Source organism: Balaenoptera borealis, assembly GCF_965194805.1.
Source record: "Balaenoptera borealis genome assembly, chromosome: 2".
NCBI classification, from domain to species: Eukaryota; Metazoa; Chordata; class Mammalia; order Artiodactyla; family Balaenopteridae; genus Balaenoptera; species Balaenoptera borealis.
In genome coordinates this window covers 128,328,617-128,343,945 of record NC_138867.1, presented here as the reverse complement: position 1 = coordinate 128,343,945, position 15,329 = coordinate 128,328,617, and the positions used below count along the sequence as shown (strand labels likewise).

The 15,329-nt window shown below is 48.0% G+C and overlaps 1 long non-coding RNA gene across 2 annotated transcripts in view; it reads left to right on the top strand.

Annotated features, from left to right (window-relative positions):
* Positions 1–15,086, top strand: part of LOC309623329 — a 42,774-nt gene extending 27,688 nt beyond the window's left edge. Inside the window, exons 2-4 of one of the 2 annotated variants that reach the window (XR_014241326.1) lie at positions 5,348–5,488; positions 8,102–8,199; positions 14,119–15,086. This is a non-coding gene — a long non-coding RNA (uncharacterized lncRNA). Of the gene's footprint in view, positions 1–5,347; positions 5,489–8,101; positions 8,613–14,118 lie in introns of both variants that reach the window. The other variant, XR_014241327.1, reaches the window with a different exon arrangement.
* Positions 15,087–15,329: the final 243 nt, after the last annotated feature.

The window sequence follows — 15,329 nt, the reverse complement described above, 5'->3', positions numbered from 1 at the left end:
AAGCTGCGGCAGGGCAGAGGTCAGGGAGCGTGTCCAGAGCCTGACCCCAGTGTGTGTCACAGTGGGAGGAGAGGGAGTGCTCCATGGGGGGGCGGGGATCAGGCAGCTGCCAGCCCACCATGAGACGGGGACAGCTCAGAGAGAAGGGACCTGGCCACCTCATGTGCAGAGAGTAGAGAGGGGGCCTTGACTTGGTTGGGGGCGGGAAGGCCCAACCAAGCAGCTAGGGAGAAAGGATTCACAGGGGTACAGGGAGAGGAGGCCCAGGCTGGGATGGCTGAGCACTGGCCCTGGACGGCCATGGTCCACACCGGGAACCCAGCCTCCCAGGCTCCCTCCCCATCCCCTGAGTGACCACGCGGGTCCCACCTCACTTTCTCTGAGAAGCTTTCCTCTAACTCCTCCCTGCTCCCCCAGCCTGTCCTCAGTCCCATTGTCACAAGGTACTCTGTTGTCTGTTTTTGCACTGACTGCAAGCCTGGTTTATTGTTTGGCTTTTCCTCACAAGATGTAAGATCTGGGAGTAGACGGCTGGGAGCATCAAGTTCACCTCCATATCCCCTGGGCTCAGCTCCATGCCTGGGGCAGAGCGAGCCAGCAGTAAATATTGGTTGAACAGATAAATACGAGCTAAAAAAGACATTGCTTAGCAACAGCAGTGGTGAGAAAGAAAAGGCTTCTTAGGTGATCTTGGCTAAATTCATGGCTATCCCTCCCTCCCTTCCTCCCTCACTCCCTCCCTTCCTTCCTTCCTCTCTCCTTCCCTCTCTTTCTTACACAATATATCAAGCACCTACTATGTGCCTAGTGCTATTGTAGGCACCGGGGTGTTGTGTTGAATGGACAGAGGGTCCCTGTCATTATAGGGCAGATATGCTAGTGGCAGAGCCTGGGAAACCACAAACTACAAATAAGTGTATAGTATAATGTCAGGTAAGGATAAATGTTTTCAGGAAAAACAGTGTCAAGACTGTGTATATGCGTGTGGTTTTAGGTAGGGTGGGAAGGCGAGGCTTTGCTGAATCCTGGAGACCTGAATGAAGTGAAGCAGTACATTTACACTGCAGGACGGTGCTCCTGGTGGCAGGCACGGCAGGTGTTAAGGCTGGGTGGTGAGGGCAGTGTTGGCATGTTCCAAAGGGGGGTTGGTTGTTGAACTGCAGAAAAACAGACTTGAAGGGCTTTCATCTAGGCTAGCCTCTTCTGTGATGAAGGAGGAAAGACCCCCAAAGTGGGGAAGGAATTGTCCAAGCATGTCAGTGGCCGAGCAGGAAGCAGAACCAGGAGTCCTGGCATTTGAGCTCCTGCCACTGTGCCTATCCTCAGCACCTCCTGATCTGGGGCCAGAAGTGCCCTAAAGGACCACCTCAGGCTAGAATCACACAACAGGAAAGCTGGAGGGGCCTCCCAGAGACTGCACAGCCTCAGACCTTCACTGTGCCAACGAGAAGACTAAGGACCAGAGAGAGCGGGGCCATTCCCCAAGCCTCACAGCAAGCCTAGCCAGTGCGATTTCCCAACAAACCGGACCCATCCTCTTTGAAGCCTGGCAAGGCACTGAGTAGGGGGCTGCATCGAACGCTGCTGGATGAAGGTATGAATGAAGGCCCAGGGCTAAGGGAGATGCAATTACTCTGATGCACTGTCTGTCTCTATGTTGTATGTGCTATTTCCCGGTGGTGATGATCAAATCAATATTAATGAATATTTATTCAATTTACCATGTGTCAGGCACTGTGCTGACTTAACTGCATTGCCTCTAAATATAATCCTTGCAATAAGCATATGGGGTGGCAACCAATCCTCCTACTTTACAGGGAAGGAAACTGAGACTTGGAGAGCCAAGTAACTGAACTAAGGAAGCCAGGAGAAAGGGTAAGTTCATGAGAGAATCTCAGAGATGGAGACTGTTGGAGGGCTGAGGGCCCAGCCTCGGGCATGTCTAATTAGCAGAGTCAGTAGAAAAACTATCATTGCAGTAAGTCTGCCCAGCTCATGGGTGAGGATGGGAGAGCAGTCAAGGGCTGAGAGCAAGCCTTCTGATCTGTGCATGGGGTTTTGATTGGCAAAGCCCCTTCACACCATACCCCACCTTGTTTGGGTCTCACAAGAACCTGGTTGGGGGTGGGGAATGCTTTTCCTTGTCTTACCATGAAGAAAAATGAGACCAGGAAGGGGAGTGCCCAGGGTCACGCTGGGAGCAGAAGACAGAGTCCAGGTGTCCTGATGCCCCAGCCAGAGCTCCCCACTCACCTGCGTCCCAGTTTCTATGGCCCATGGGGAAAGTCAGAGGTCAAGGGGCATGTCTCCTGACTCCTGGTGTTTTGGGTTGAATTGTGTCCCCCCAGAAGATATGTTGAAGTCCTAACCCCAGTACCTGTGAATGTGACCTGATTTGGAAATAATCTTGCAGATGAAACCAAGTTAAAATGAGGTCATATTGGTTTGGGAGGGAGGGCTAATCCAATAGGACTGGTGTCCTTTATAAAAAGAGAAGAGACACACACACACGGAGAACACCACGTGAAGACACAGCACACGAGGAGAACGTCCCATGACACAACAGAGACAGAGACTGCAGTGATGCTTCTGCATGTGAAGGAAGGCCAAGGTTTGATGCCCACCACCAGAAGCTAGGAGGAGGCAAGGATTCTACCCAGAGTCTCAGAGGGAGCATGGCCCTATGGAAACCTTGATTTTGGATATCTAGTCTCCAGAACTGTGAGAGAATAAATTTCTGTTGTTTTAAGCCACCCCAGCTTGTGCTACTTTGTTATGGCAGCCCTGGCAAACTAATGTACTTGGTACCCAATCTTTCCACCAAAGGGACCCTCAGGAATAAGGGGGAGGGTCCCAGGCCTTCCATGCACAAGCCAGAAGCAAGGCGGAGGCAGGATTCCAATGAGCAGGGAACATACTGATACTCTGATGCTTATAAATATCTTCTTATGCAGCAGGCATTGTTCTATGTGCTTTACACTTAGTAACACACTGAATCCTCACAACCGCTGTGAATAGCAGAGTGCTATCGCCATCTTCATGTTATAGATGAGGAAACATCCCCAGAGAGGTGAAGTGATGAGTCTAGGATCACACAGCTAACAATCAGCTGAGCCTGGATCCAGACAGAGGCAGTCTGTCTCATTACCATGACACTGGCTGGGGCAGAGATGGCAGTGTGTATCATTCCTGCCAGAGACAAACGCACAAAAGCAAAGCTCTGGAAGGGGGAGAGTCAAGGGCACTTTGGGGGAATGGTTAGTTTTCCAAGGTAGTGAACCCAGGGAAGGAGACCTGGTAAAGGTAAGAGCGTTCTATAAGGAAGACAAAGGCTTAGGCTTGGCCAATGTCAGCACCGCACGGGAATTAAGGCTGTGGGCTCTGAAAAGAGGGCTGCATCTTCAGTATGTTTCTGGATGACATGCTCCATTAATCAGAATAGTTAGGTTATGCTGTGTTAAATAAACAATCCGAAAGCCTTAATGTCTTGTGACATCAAGGCCTATTTCTTGCCCATGTTACATATTCACTGTGGCTCCGCTGGGGGCTTACTTTCCTTGGCACTGTCCTTACTCTGGGACCTAGGCTATGAGGCATCCGCTTTTTGGAAAAGAGAGCGTTGGAGGACCTCAAATCAGCAATTAAATGCTGCAGCCCACAATAATGTACAATTCAGGCCCAGAACTGGTCATGTGACCCCACCCAACCACAAAGGGACCAGGAGGTGTCATCCTTCCATGTGCCCGGGAGGCAGAAACCCAGAACTGTTTGGTGAACGGCACTAACGAGGACCACACTGCCAAGCTGAATTAAAGGACTGGGAAGAACACAGTGAAAAACTGACTTCCTTTTCCCTCTCATTTTAGCTTTCAGATTCTTTCAAAGAGAAAGCCTCCGTTCAGCACTAGTGTGTCATAGACACCTACCCAACACGTGCTAATCTCTCTTTTTCATCATTTGAGAGCACCTCTCAGGTTCAGATCTTTGACAGCAACAGTATTTAGTTAGGATTTACTCACGTTATTTGGTTTTCATTGCATTTATTTTTACCTTTGCCCAAGATGGACTTTTATTAATAGTAGTAATAAGAAGTCTTCTTTGAGAAAAAAAAATTAATTTAAGTAAATAAAACACAACCAGGAAACAAAAACCCAGAGTGAGCTTTAGAGTCAGAAGGCCTGGGTTCAGATCCAGATTCCTCCACTTAATAGTTCCTTGACATCGGGCATGTAATTGAATCTCTCTAAGCCTCAGTTTTCCCATCTGTAAAATGGCAGTAACAGGAGTAATCACATCACAGGGTTGTTGTGAAATGTTGGTCAAGTTCTTACCACCATGAAGACCCATAATAAGTTCTCAACATTAGCAATTATTATGATCTAGCTAGGCGACCTCAGTTTTCCTATCTCTGAAGAGTGTTCAGGGGATGATCTATGGCAGGCTGTCATCCCTGCCTAGGACAGTCACCGTAGAATCCAATGTGACTGAACTCTGTAGGCAGGGGGAGGACCCCAGCGAGCCTGGCAGCCCCCTCCCTTCTCCAGTCCAGGTCCCTCCCTGCAGGTGTTGTGTTGGACCTCTTGCTGACAGCTGTGTTTTCTCTGCTCAGCAAAGGCCTTAACCATAAACAGCAGAAATCTAGTGAACTCCGGCCCTCAGAAAGCCTCATTCCAGGGGCCTGGGTGAGAAAAGGCTCCTTGTGTCTTGGGTAGGGGTGGTTCTGCATTCCTCAGGTCCAACCATTTGGGCAGATCTGCTCCAAGAGTGCAGCTGCAGGGCCCAGGCGCCCCCTCCCCTGCCAGAAATAGCCGGTGCTGGGCAGCTTTGCTGTGGTCTCCCTGCTCTGGGGAGGGCCCTGCTGGTGCTGGGAGGGCTGAGGGTCACAGCATCCTGGACAGGACACAGGCTGTCCCCTGGGGAAAATGGTCAAGCTTTCCCCAACTGAGTTCTGACTCAGGAGTTTGGGAGTGTTGCCCTGGAACTCCAGCCTACAGAGGCATAGAATTGCATTTAGAAAGAAATGAACATGTTTTAACACAGCTTGAAAAGTCCTGCCGCTCTGGCAGCCCCATTAACCTCCTCACCCTTCCTTCCCCAGCAGAATTTTGCCGGGCGCTGGAGCTCACCCTTGCCCTTGCCCTGGCAGAAGCGCTCCACCTCCTGCCTCTTCATGGGGCTGGCCTCTCACAGTTCAACCCTCTCATCTACAGCGTAAACATCACCCCCTTAGAGAGGCCGCTCCTAGCCACTCCATCTAAGTGGCCTCCCCAAATCACCCTCAACCATATCTGTCACTTTCTTGCTCGTTATCAGTTTGCCTATTTACGATGTCACTTTTTCCCATTAGAATGTAAGTTCCATGATCGTGGAGACCACGCCTGTCAACATCCATGTTTTCTCTGCTCAGCCAAGGTCTCAACCATGAACATCAGCAACTAGATGACCTCTAGTCTCTGGAAAGCCCGGTTCTCAGCTTTGTCCCCACCTGGTGAGTACTCAATAAATATTGGTTAAGGGAATGAATGAGTGAATGGGTGAATGAATAAAAGAAGAATGCCAGAAAAGAGCCTGGATACTATTTACTATTATCTTAATAATAGCACTCAATTCTTAAGTGCTTTCTCTTTGCCCTGCCCTGTGCTAAGTGCATTATGTACATTTAGTCCTGCCACAGTTCTGTGAGGTGGATATTGGTCTTCCCATTTTCAGAGGCCCAGAGAAGGTAAGTAACTTGCCAAGGTCACATGTGAATAAGAGGCAGAATTGCGACTCCAGCTGCAAACCAGGTTTGTCTCATGGCAAAGTCTGTGCTCTTAACATCCCCCATCCCCTCTGCACCACCTCCGCACCCAGAGGTGGGGAGTGACTTGACCAAAGAAGGGTGGAGGGCATGTCAGAGAACCTTCTCACTGCTTCCCACCTCCTCTCCCAGCCTAGACCGTTGCCAGGACCTTCCACCCCAGGCCCCTTCACAGAGAGCACACAGGGTCAGCTTCCAGCTTCCAGGCAGCACAGACGTGGCTGAGGTTTCTCTGAGTCATCCGAACCCCTGAGACCCCCGCAGGTCAGCTCCCAGGTCATTAGGCCATGACCTGAGGCCACTCATCCGGCTGACTCTCTAACATCCAGCCTAGCTGGAGGAGGCACCAGGCTCACCGAGGTACAGGGGAGGGCCTGTGGCTGTGCTGTGTGCTCTCAGCCCTGAAGAATGCTGCTGACTCACAGGAGGCGGGCTAGCCACCATGACTCAGGGATAGTACAGGCACGGCCCTAGGGAGAGGAGGCGGGGGTTTCCAGGTGGAGGCCAAGCCCCAGCCCTGAACTGACATGCCATAAGTGCTCTCTCCACATGAGCCACTGTTACCCTCCAGCTCGGTGACCTCAGGCAGCCCTTCTCTCAGTGGTCCTCCACTTTCCTGTCTGTGCATGAAGCAGAGACGAAGCATGATCCATGACTGGCTGTCATCTGCGGTGAAGATAATGAATGTGGATGAGAACCAGGTGATGCAGGGCCTTGAGTGCCATTGTGAGGAGGTTGGACAGGATTCGGTGGAGGCCAAAGCCCTGAGCTGGGAGCTGGGAGTCTTGGGTTCAAGTCTCCCCCTTAACACCAAGTCATTGCATGACCTTGGTAAAATTACCTCCCTTCTCTGGTTCCCTCATCAATCAAAGGCTGGCTTCTAGTGGGCAGAGTGGATGGTCACTGACTTGGCTTTTGTCCACACTGTTCCCGCTGCTGAGAAAGCCCCAGCTGCCGTCTCTGCCTCCTGATCAGTCAATGGCCTGTTCAAATGCCACTTCCTCAAAGGAGCCTTTCAGAAACTTCCACTCAAAAGTCATCGCTCACAGATATTAAAATGATGGAAAATGATGGCATGAATCTACATTTGATGACATTTAGAAAAAGTCCAAAATAGATTAGGTGAAAAAAAGCAGGAGACAGAATAAAATGCATTAAAGGCATTTTTATCCATATATGTGTGTCTATAACTGGAAATGCATTAATAAAAGGTCTTGGAGGATATCTCTATCTATCTATCTATCTATCTATCTAAAATGTTAACCATGATAATCTCTGAGTCATGACAATTATGGTGATATTTATTTTTAAATAAATATTAAAATATTTATTTAATATTGATATTTGATATTTAATATTTTTATTAATAAAAATTAATAAATTATGGTGATAATAAATTAATAAATTATGGTGATATTTAATATTTTTCAAGGTTTTCTAAATTGATGCGACAAGCATGTTGCTTTTGTAAATAGAAAGGCTTTAGAGCTTCTTTCCAGTTCTCTTTTAGCTCTGATTTTTAAAGGTTTTTTTATTTATTAAACTAAAGTATCATTTTCTAAGAAGAGCACGCTGTCTCCCACCTCTTCAGGAAATGTAGCTTCTCCCAACTGCAACCATGTGACCAATGGGAGCTGCCATCTCTTTGCAGATCCACCCCTAGTCCCTGTTGATTGGCCAGGGTGGGCACCTGATCCCAAGCTAGGCCAATCAGAGCTCTCCTATGGGACTTTTAAATTTTATTGTGGTGAAATTCACATAACCTATGATTATGTGAGTGAACAATTCAATTCAATATTGTGCAACCACCACCTCTATCTAGTTCCAAAATGCTTTCATCACCTCCAAAGGAAACCCCATACCAGTTAAGCAATTGGTCCTGATTTCCCCTTTCTAACTCCCCTGGCAACCACCAATCTACGTTCTGTCTATGGATTGAATTCTTCTAGATATTTCACATAGATGGAGTCATATAATACGTGAAATTTTGTGTCCGGCTTCTTTCACTTAGCATATTAGTTTTGAGGTTCATCCACATTGTAGCATGTATCGGGACTTCCTTCCTTTTTATGGCTGAGTACTATTCCATTGTATGTATTTACTATAATTTGTTTATCCATTCATCCCTTGAAGGCTATTTGGGCTGTTTCCACCTTTTGGCTATTGTGAATAGTGCTGCTATGAACATTCATGTACAAGTATATGTTTGAGTCCCTGTTTTCAATCTTTTGGGGTATACAGCTAGGAGTGGAATTGCTGGGTCATGTGGTAATTCTATGTTTAACTTTTTGTTTCCCACAGTGGCTGTGCCATTTTACACTCCCATTCACAATATATCTACAAAGTCTCTAGGACTTCTTAACTTGGACCAGGAAAGACTGGCTCTGAATCTCTTCCTGGTGAGTCTGGGGCTACTTGTCTGGAATAACGAAAATGACACCCACAGAAGGGAAAAGGCAAAAGATGGGAAAAATGCAAGTCATCCCCAAAGCTCCCCTCCATCCCACCTCCATCCTCGTGGTTACGCAAGTCTTGCCTAAGCTGGCCGCTTGGGTTTCTGTCCCCCCAAGCGTCCTGACTGATACCCTCTTCTCAGTGCTGAGTTCAGCATCTTGATGGCTCAAGCTGTGCTTGAGGGTGCTCCAGATGCAGCCCTCTACATCGGGAGCCACCTGGACCCTGCAGCCGAACCGCTCAACCAAAAGCTCCCTCTGCTGCTCCCCAGGTCCTTAGCCAAGAGCCCAGACAGACCCTAAGGAAAATGTGACACTGGCTGATCCTCTAATGAGAGAGTCAGCCAAGGAGGCTGGTGGTAAGGGCGGGCGGGAGGTGGGTTAGAGGGGAGAAGAGGTCAGGGGTTCTTCTGAGGACACTGTGGGTCTGGGAAAATGGAAGGGAGGCTGGAGGCCAGAACGGGGCCAGGGGGTAAGGGTGCCGGGTCGGGGTGGTAGGAGGAGGAAAAGGTGGAAAGAAAAACCCAGCAGAATTGTCAACGTTTAGATGGCCTTTCACAGGGTAATGGAGACAACACGTCTGTGGCCAAACATAAAGGTTCTAAGAGGAAATAACTCCAATTTTGTTTTCTGGGTAGGGAAAGGGGATGGAAAATGATGGGGAAAGGCAGTTTCAGAGGTAGGGTCCAGGCCATTCTGACCCCTTCATTCTTCAGAATCTCAAATCTGTGATCTGGGCCCATGGGAACAGAGCCCAGCTGGTTGTTTTTCTAAGCAGGATCTGGGGAGCACACACTGGCCCCAGGATGAGGGCCACAGGGGTGGAGGTAGGGAAGTCCTAGTTGTGGACAATGGGAGAAAGTTCTGGATGGCCAGAGCAATGTATTATTTAGGGAATGACGGCAGGCCACAGGTGCCATCTTAGGTATACTCTTAGGAGGATAGGAAAACGACTTTGTAATCGTTTTCTATAGAGAAAATGGAAAGGTAATCCACTCTTTCCTCTTGCATGTTTTTTAAAATTAATTAATTACTTTATTTATTTATTTTTGGCTGTGTTGGGTCTTCGTTGCTGTGCACGGGCTTTCTCTAGTTGCAGTGAGCGGGGGCTACTCTTCGTTGCAGTGCGCGGGCTTCTCATTGCAGTGGCTTCTCTTGCTGTGGATCACGGGCTCTAGGTGCGGGGGCTTCAGTAGTTGTGGCTCGCGGGCTCTAGAGTGCAGGCTCAGTAGTTGTGGCGCATGTGGAATCTTCCCGGACCAGAGCTTGCACCTGTGTCCCCTGCATTGGCAGGCGTATTCTTAACCACTGAGCCACCAGGGAAGTCCCTCTTGCATGGTTAATTGCATTTTTCTTTTTAGTTTCTGATAGTTAGAATGTATAAAACATGGGACTTCACACAGGGATGTACTCACTGTTTGTGGTACTACTCCAGGTTTGTGGAGTACAGACACAGGTCTTCTGGCAAATTCTATTCCACATGTGTATTAGTTCACCAGGGCTGCCATAACAAAGTAACACAAACTGGGTGGCTTAAACACCAGAAATGTATTGTATTATTGTCTCCCATTTCTGGAGGCTAGAAGTCTGAAATCAAGTGTCCGCAGGGTTGTTCCTTCTGAGGGCTGTGAAGGAGAATCTGCCCAGGCCTCTCTCCTGGCTTCTGGTGCTCTGCTGACCATCTTCTGTGTTCCTTGGCTTGTAGATGCTGTACCCCAATCTCTGCCTTCATCTTTACCTGGGGTCTTCCCTGTGTTTGTGTCTCTGTATCCAACTTCCCCTTTGTATAAGGACACTGGTCATATTGGGGTAGGTCCCATCCTATTGACCTAATTTTAACTTGAGAACCCCTATAACCCGTTTTTCCAAATTAGGTCACATTCTGAGGTACTGGGGATTAGGGCTTCAACATATCTTTTTGGAGGGACACAATTCAACCCACTGACAACATGATACTTATCAAAAGGAAGTAAAAGGTTATGGTGCATTTCTAATTGTATGAACTGTTTTATAGAGAATATTGCTGACAGGAAATAACTTCCATTTTGTCTAAGTATCTCTGAGCACCAAATCCTCTACTTACAATTGGACAGGCCTGATGATTGGTAGAATTTTCCACAACCTAGTTTCTGGTTCCTTAAATTTCAAACTTCACTTATTCAGACACATAGTTCTGTTGCCAGATACCGGGGGACACGTTCGCATCACTGTGTGAGCTCTGAGCCTGCACCTTTGGACAGGTGAACTGGCTCAGTGGACAGAAAGAGGGTCCCGAAGGCATTTACATACACAGACAGCTGACTTAACTATACATGGAACCTACACAGCCACCAAATGCAGACTAAATGTTTTCCCAATTTACCTTCCCCTTAGCCAGACCCCAAAATGCCACAGCCATTCTAAAGCCATCTGACAGGAGGAAAATATGACAGTGAGGAAGGAGGTCAGAGTGGAGTCAGTGATCTCAACCCTTTGCAGTTAAAATGACTTGTGCAAATGTTACAGAAGCATATGACCATGTGAACACATTGCTAGGGCCCCTCCCGGGGCTTAGGGAAGGGCCCGTGCCAGCAAGGGATCCTGAAGCTTATGCTGTACTAGTTTTATGGTCAGTCTGCCTCAGAATGGGCACCACTCTCCATCTTAAAAAATCCCACAAACATTCATTTGAGAAAAACTTATTCATCTACTGTATGCCAGACCCTGTGCTAGACACGGATGAGGCAGAGACAGATAAAGCAAGCTGAGTGGAAATCCAACTTCTAGACATCACAGCCTCCCTGAAGGACCCAGCCCTGGAGAGACTGGGTTTTCCCAGGCGTGAGTCATCAGATAAAGTAGAAAAACTAGCCACAGCTTAGGCCTGAAAGTGGGGCCCTTCCCTTTGAAAAATGTAGTGAAAACTCCTGGGAGAAGAAGCCTCCTCCCAGATTTTTCCTCCCAAGATAATCTTGTTGCTGGAGAGCCTTTAACAATCAGAGTTCCAGCTCAAAAGGAGAAGCTGTCCATTAAGCCAAGAGCGTGGGAGTCAAATCCCCCAAGTCAGATCTCAGAGCCATGCTCCTCCCAGGAAACTGTCACCTGCCTGGAGCTCTGAACCCAGGCGACCAGAGCCTCAGCCTCTGCGTCCAACCTCTGGCCTGGGCCCAGAACCTTCTTGCTTTGACCTGGGATGAGCAGAAACTCATGACTCCCTAAACCAGTCCTGCTGGTAACTGACAAGTCCCAGCTGCCTGCCTCAGCTCCTGCCCAGCTTCACTCAGGGTCTTGGTCCTCTAAATCATCTGAAGGACACATACTTTGGGGCCTCCCCCTCCCCAGCCTCAGTCTCTTCATATGTGAAGTGAGATGACAATAGACTATTAACTCCCACAGAGCCTGGTGTTATCCTCTCCACCACTGTAGCCTCAGGCCAGCTGAGTGGATGGCAGTAAGTGTTTGTTGAGTGAATGAATGGGATAAAGACATCCTTGACTTCTGTGTGGAGGAGCAATAGCTGGTACTTGTTCAGGTGCAAGTGACAGACATCAATGCAAACTGGCATGAGGAAGACCGTATTGGTTCACGTCACTCACATCCAGGGGGGTTCTAGCTTCAGGATTCGCATGCTCAGATGCTGTTATTATGGGTCCGTCTGCCTCTGCCTCTGCACTTTGCTTTCCTTTCTGTCAGGGTTAGCCCCAGGCAGGTCCAGGCTTATATTTCAGCAGAAAAGAGACGATCTTGTTCTCAAAAATTCAAACAAAAATCTCAGACTCGAGTCTCATTGGACAGACTTGGACCCCTTGTCCATCCCTGAACTAATCACTGTGGCAGAGGGACATCTGATGCTCCGATTGTCCAAGCCTGTCCCTGGAGTTGACACCAGTGGAGAGGAGTAATTCTGCAAAGGGAAATCTGGGTTCTGCTTCCAGGAGAGGGGAAGTGGCTCCAAGGCAGACAGCAGGTGCCCACCACAGCACTCACCTGATGTCTGAACATTTAGGCAACTCTTCCCCTCTCTGAGCTCAGTCTCTTCGTGTGTCATTGATGATAACACTGACAAAAGCCCTGCCCTTCTTCATATCCTAGAGCTTTTGTGGGGTCCAAATGAGACCCCACAAAAATGATAACAGCTAACATTTATTGAAGCACCACTAGGTATCTGGCCCTGTGCTAAGTAAACCTTTTACACTTTTATTTTATTTTATTTTTTATGAATTTATTTTATTTATTTATTTTTGGCTGCATTGGGTCTTCGTTGCTGCACGTGGGCTTTCTCTAGTTGCGGCGAGTGGGAGCTACTCTTCATTGCGGCGTGTGGGCTTCTCATTGTGGTGGCTTCTCTTGTTGCGGAGCATGGGCTCTAGGCATGTGGGCCTCGGTAGTTGTGGCGTGCAGGCTTCAGTAGTTGTGGCGCACGGGCTTAGTTATTCCACAGCACGTGGGATCTTCCTGGACCAGGGATTGAACCCGTGTCCCCTGCATTGGCAGGTGGATTCCTAACCACTGCGCCACCAGGGGAGTCCCTACGCACTTATTTTAATATTTACAACATCTATTTTACTGATGAGAAGCCGGTTGAGAGCATTTCCAGGGCTTGTACACTGTCACACAGCTAGCAAAGGTGGAGCTGGGGTTTAAAGCAGTGCCCTCAAGCATGAAGTTATATATAAACTATAAATAATTTTACAAGCATAAGGGATTATTAGTAATGGTCTGTACTGTTAATAATAGTAATTTTTTAAAACCCTGAAAGGGAAATTCAAATAAATTCAGGCAAATATTTGTTTAGTACCTACTATGGGCTGATCACTCACCAGGGGCTCAGAAGGAGACACATAAATAACTGTGAAACAGGCAGACTGTGATCTAATAAAGCCATAAGCACGCCCCAGGGGAGTGTGGGGAGCAAGAGATAGACTCCACGTGGGGAGGGGAGGGGTGAGGGAGTCTGGAAAGGTCTCTTAGAAGAGGTAGGATTTGAGCTGAGCTTTAAAGATGAAAGGACTTCAATAAAGGGAGGAAAGAGAAAGTCAACTTTATAAGGGACCTGGAAGGATCTGAAGACCCGGAACAGAGTTCCTGGATAAGAGTTAAGCATTTCTTTGCAAAATAACTTTCACACCAGCAGGAGCTTCAAAAAGTGATCGACTAAGTGGAGGGCCACAGTTGCCATGGGAACAGAGGCAAGCTTCATTCTTGTCATTAGTGAGCATCCCTGCCTTCGAGCTGTCGAGCCAAGGCCAGGAGGCAGCGGGGGCTGCATTGTGCTGTCCCCGAGAAGAAACAGCCCAGCAAGATTGCTGCCCTGAGAGGCTGACTCTTGTTTCACAGGGAAGCAGAGCTGACAGGTGACATCTGGGTCTGAGAAGATAGACAGCCAGGGGAAGCCTCTGTCATGAAGGGCTTTGGAATATCCTGAAGCTACTGGAGCCAGCAGTGGGGCCTCAGGGACAGGGATTTGAGGGCAGGGAACAGGCCTGAGAACAGGCTTCCAAGGTGGCTCCCATCTCCCTCGGGGCCTGAGAGGTGAAGCCATTCAGGAGGCAGCTCCACCTGGGATGTTGATGTGAGGGAGCCTCCCAGAGTATGTATCTGTGACATTTCCAGGCCCATTCAGACCTCCCAGGGGCCCTGGGACTGCCAGGGCATTCCAAGTACATTGGGAGAGTTGATATTTAACCACTCAAGTGCAGAGGGAAAAATGGAAGTGAAGACACTATTGGCGGGCCTGGTGTCTCTAATGGGAGGGAGAATGGTACGGTATTTAATATAGCAGGTGTTAGATTTTAGACCCAGGCTCAAATCCTGGTGCCGACACATCTCAGCTGTGTGACCCTGGGCAAATTACTTACTCTTTTTTTTTTTTTGGCCACGCCACAGGGCATGTGGGATCTTGGTTCCCTGACCAGGAATCGAACCTGCACCCCCTGCAGTGGAAGTGCGGAGTCTTGACCACTGGACCTCCAGGGAAGTCCCGCAAATTACTTACTCCTTCTTTGCTTCTCAGTTCCTCCATCTGTAAGATGATGGTAATAATTTTACCTACATCGTAGGACTACATGAGAATTGTGAGATAATGGATATAAAGTGTCATGTATGGTACCAGGCACATAGTAGATGTTCAATAAATGGAAGCTATTATTATTATTACTTCTGAATTTCAATTTGGTATTGATTCAGGGGTTTTTTTGGTCCCCCAGGCAGGGTCACCTTATAAATTTGTGCTAAAAGCCAGTTTCTCTAAGTAGTACAATAGACGATGACCATGACAACCGTAATATAGTGATGGGACTTATTTACCTTCCATGTATCCAGTGACTATAATGAAGGAGGAAATCAAAGTTCTACCCCTAAGTGCCAGGCCAAGGGGCTGGATTTTTTACTGCAGACAGTTGGTAGCCATTGAAAATTTTGGAGGAAAGGAATGACTTGATCAGCAGAATGTGGATTTTTGTCCCTGAGGCTGCACACTTGTAGGAATAGACTCTAAATATAATGACAATAGAATCTAAGTATAATGACAATAGAATCTAAGTATAGTAACAATAATAACAATAGCTATCTGTTCTCGAGAGCTTATTATGCACCAGGCACTGTGCTAAGAGTTTCACTTGCCTTGTCTGCTGAGATCCTGACAACAAGTTTATGAGGTGGGTACTATTATTATTTCCATTTTACAAATAAGAAAACTGGGGTACCAAGAGGTTAACTCAGATAACTAAGTCACACAACTAGCAAATGGCAGAGCTGGGCTGGAACACAGGCAATCTGGTTCCGACGTCTCACATTTAACCCGAACACTCTTGCCGTCCCTGAACCTGCAAGGAACTTGGAGCCCTGGGGTGGGCGAAGGGGTGGCAGCACTGGTGCACAGCCTGCCATCCTCTCTTTTAGGAGCCCCTCCATTTATCTGGATCTCAGTGGCCCCCACTCTACATCTGATTCTCTGAGACTTCACCTCTTTCTTTGAAAGTCCCATCTGATGTGTGTGTGTGTGTGTGTGTGTGTGTGTGTGCGCACATGCATATGTGTATGTGTGAGAAAGAGAGAAACTTCAGCTGACCAGCGAGGACAGAAGCCTCTGGACATCA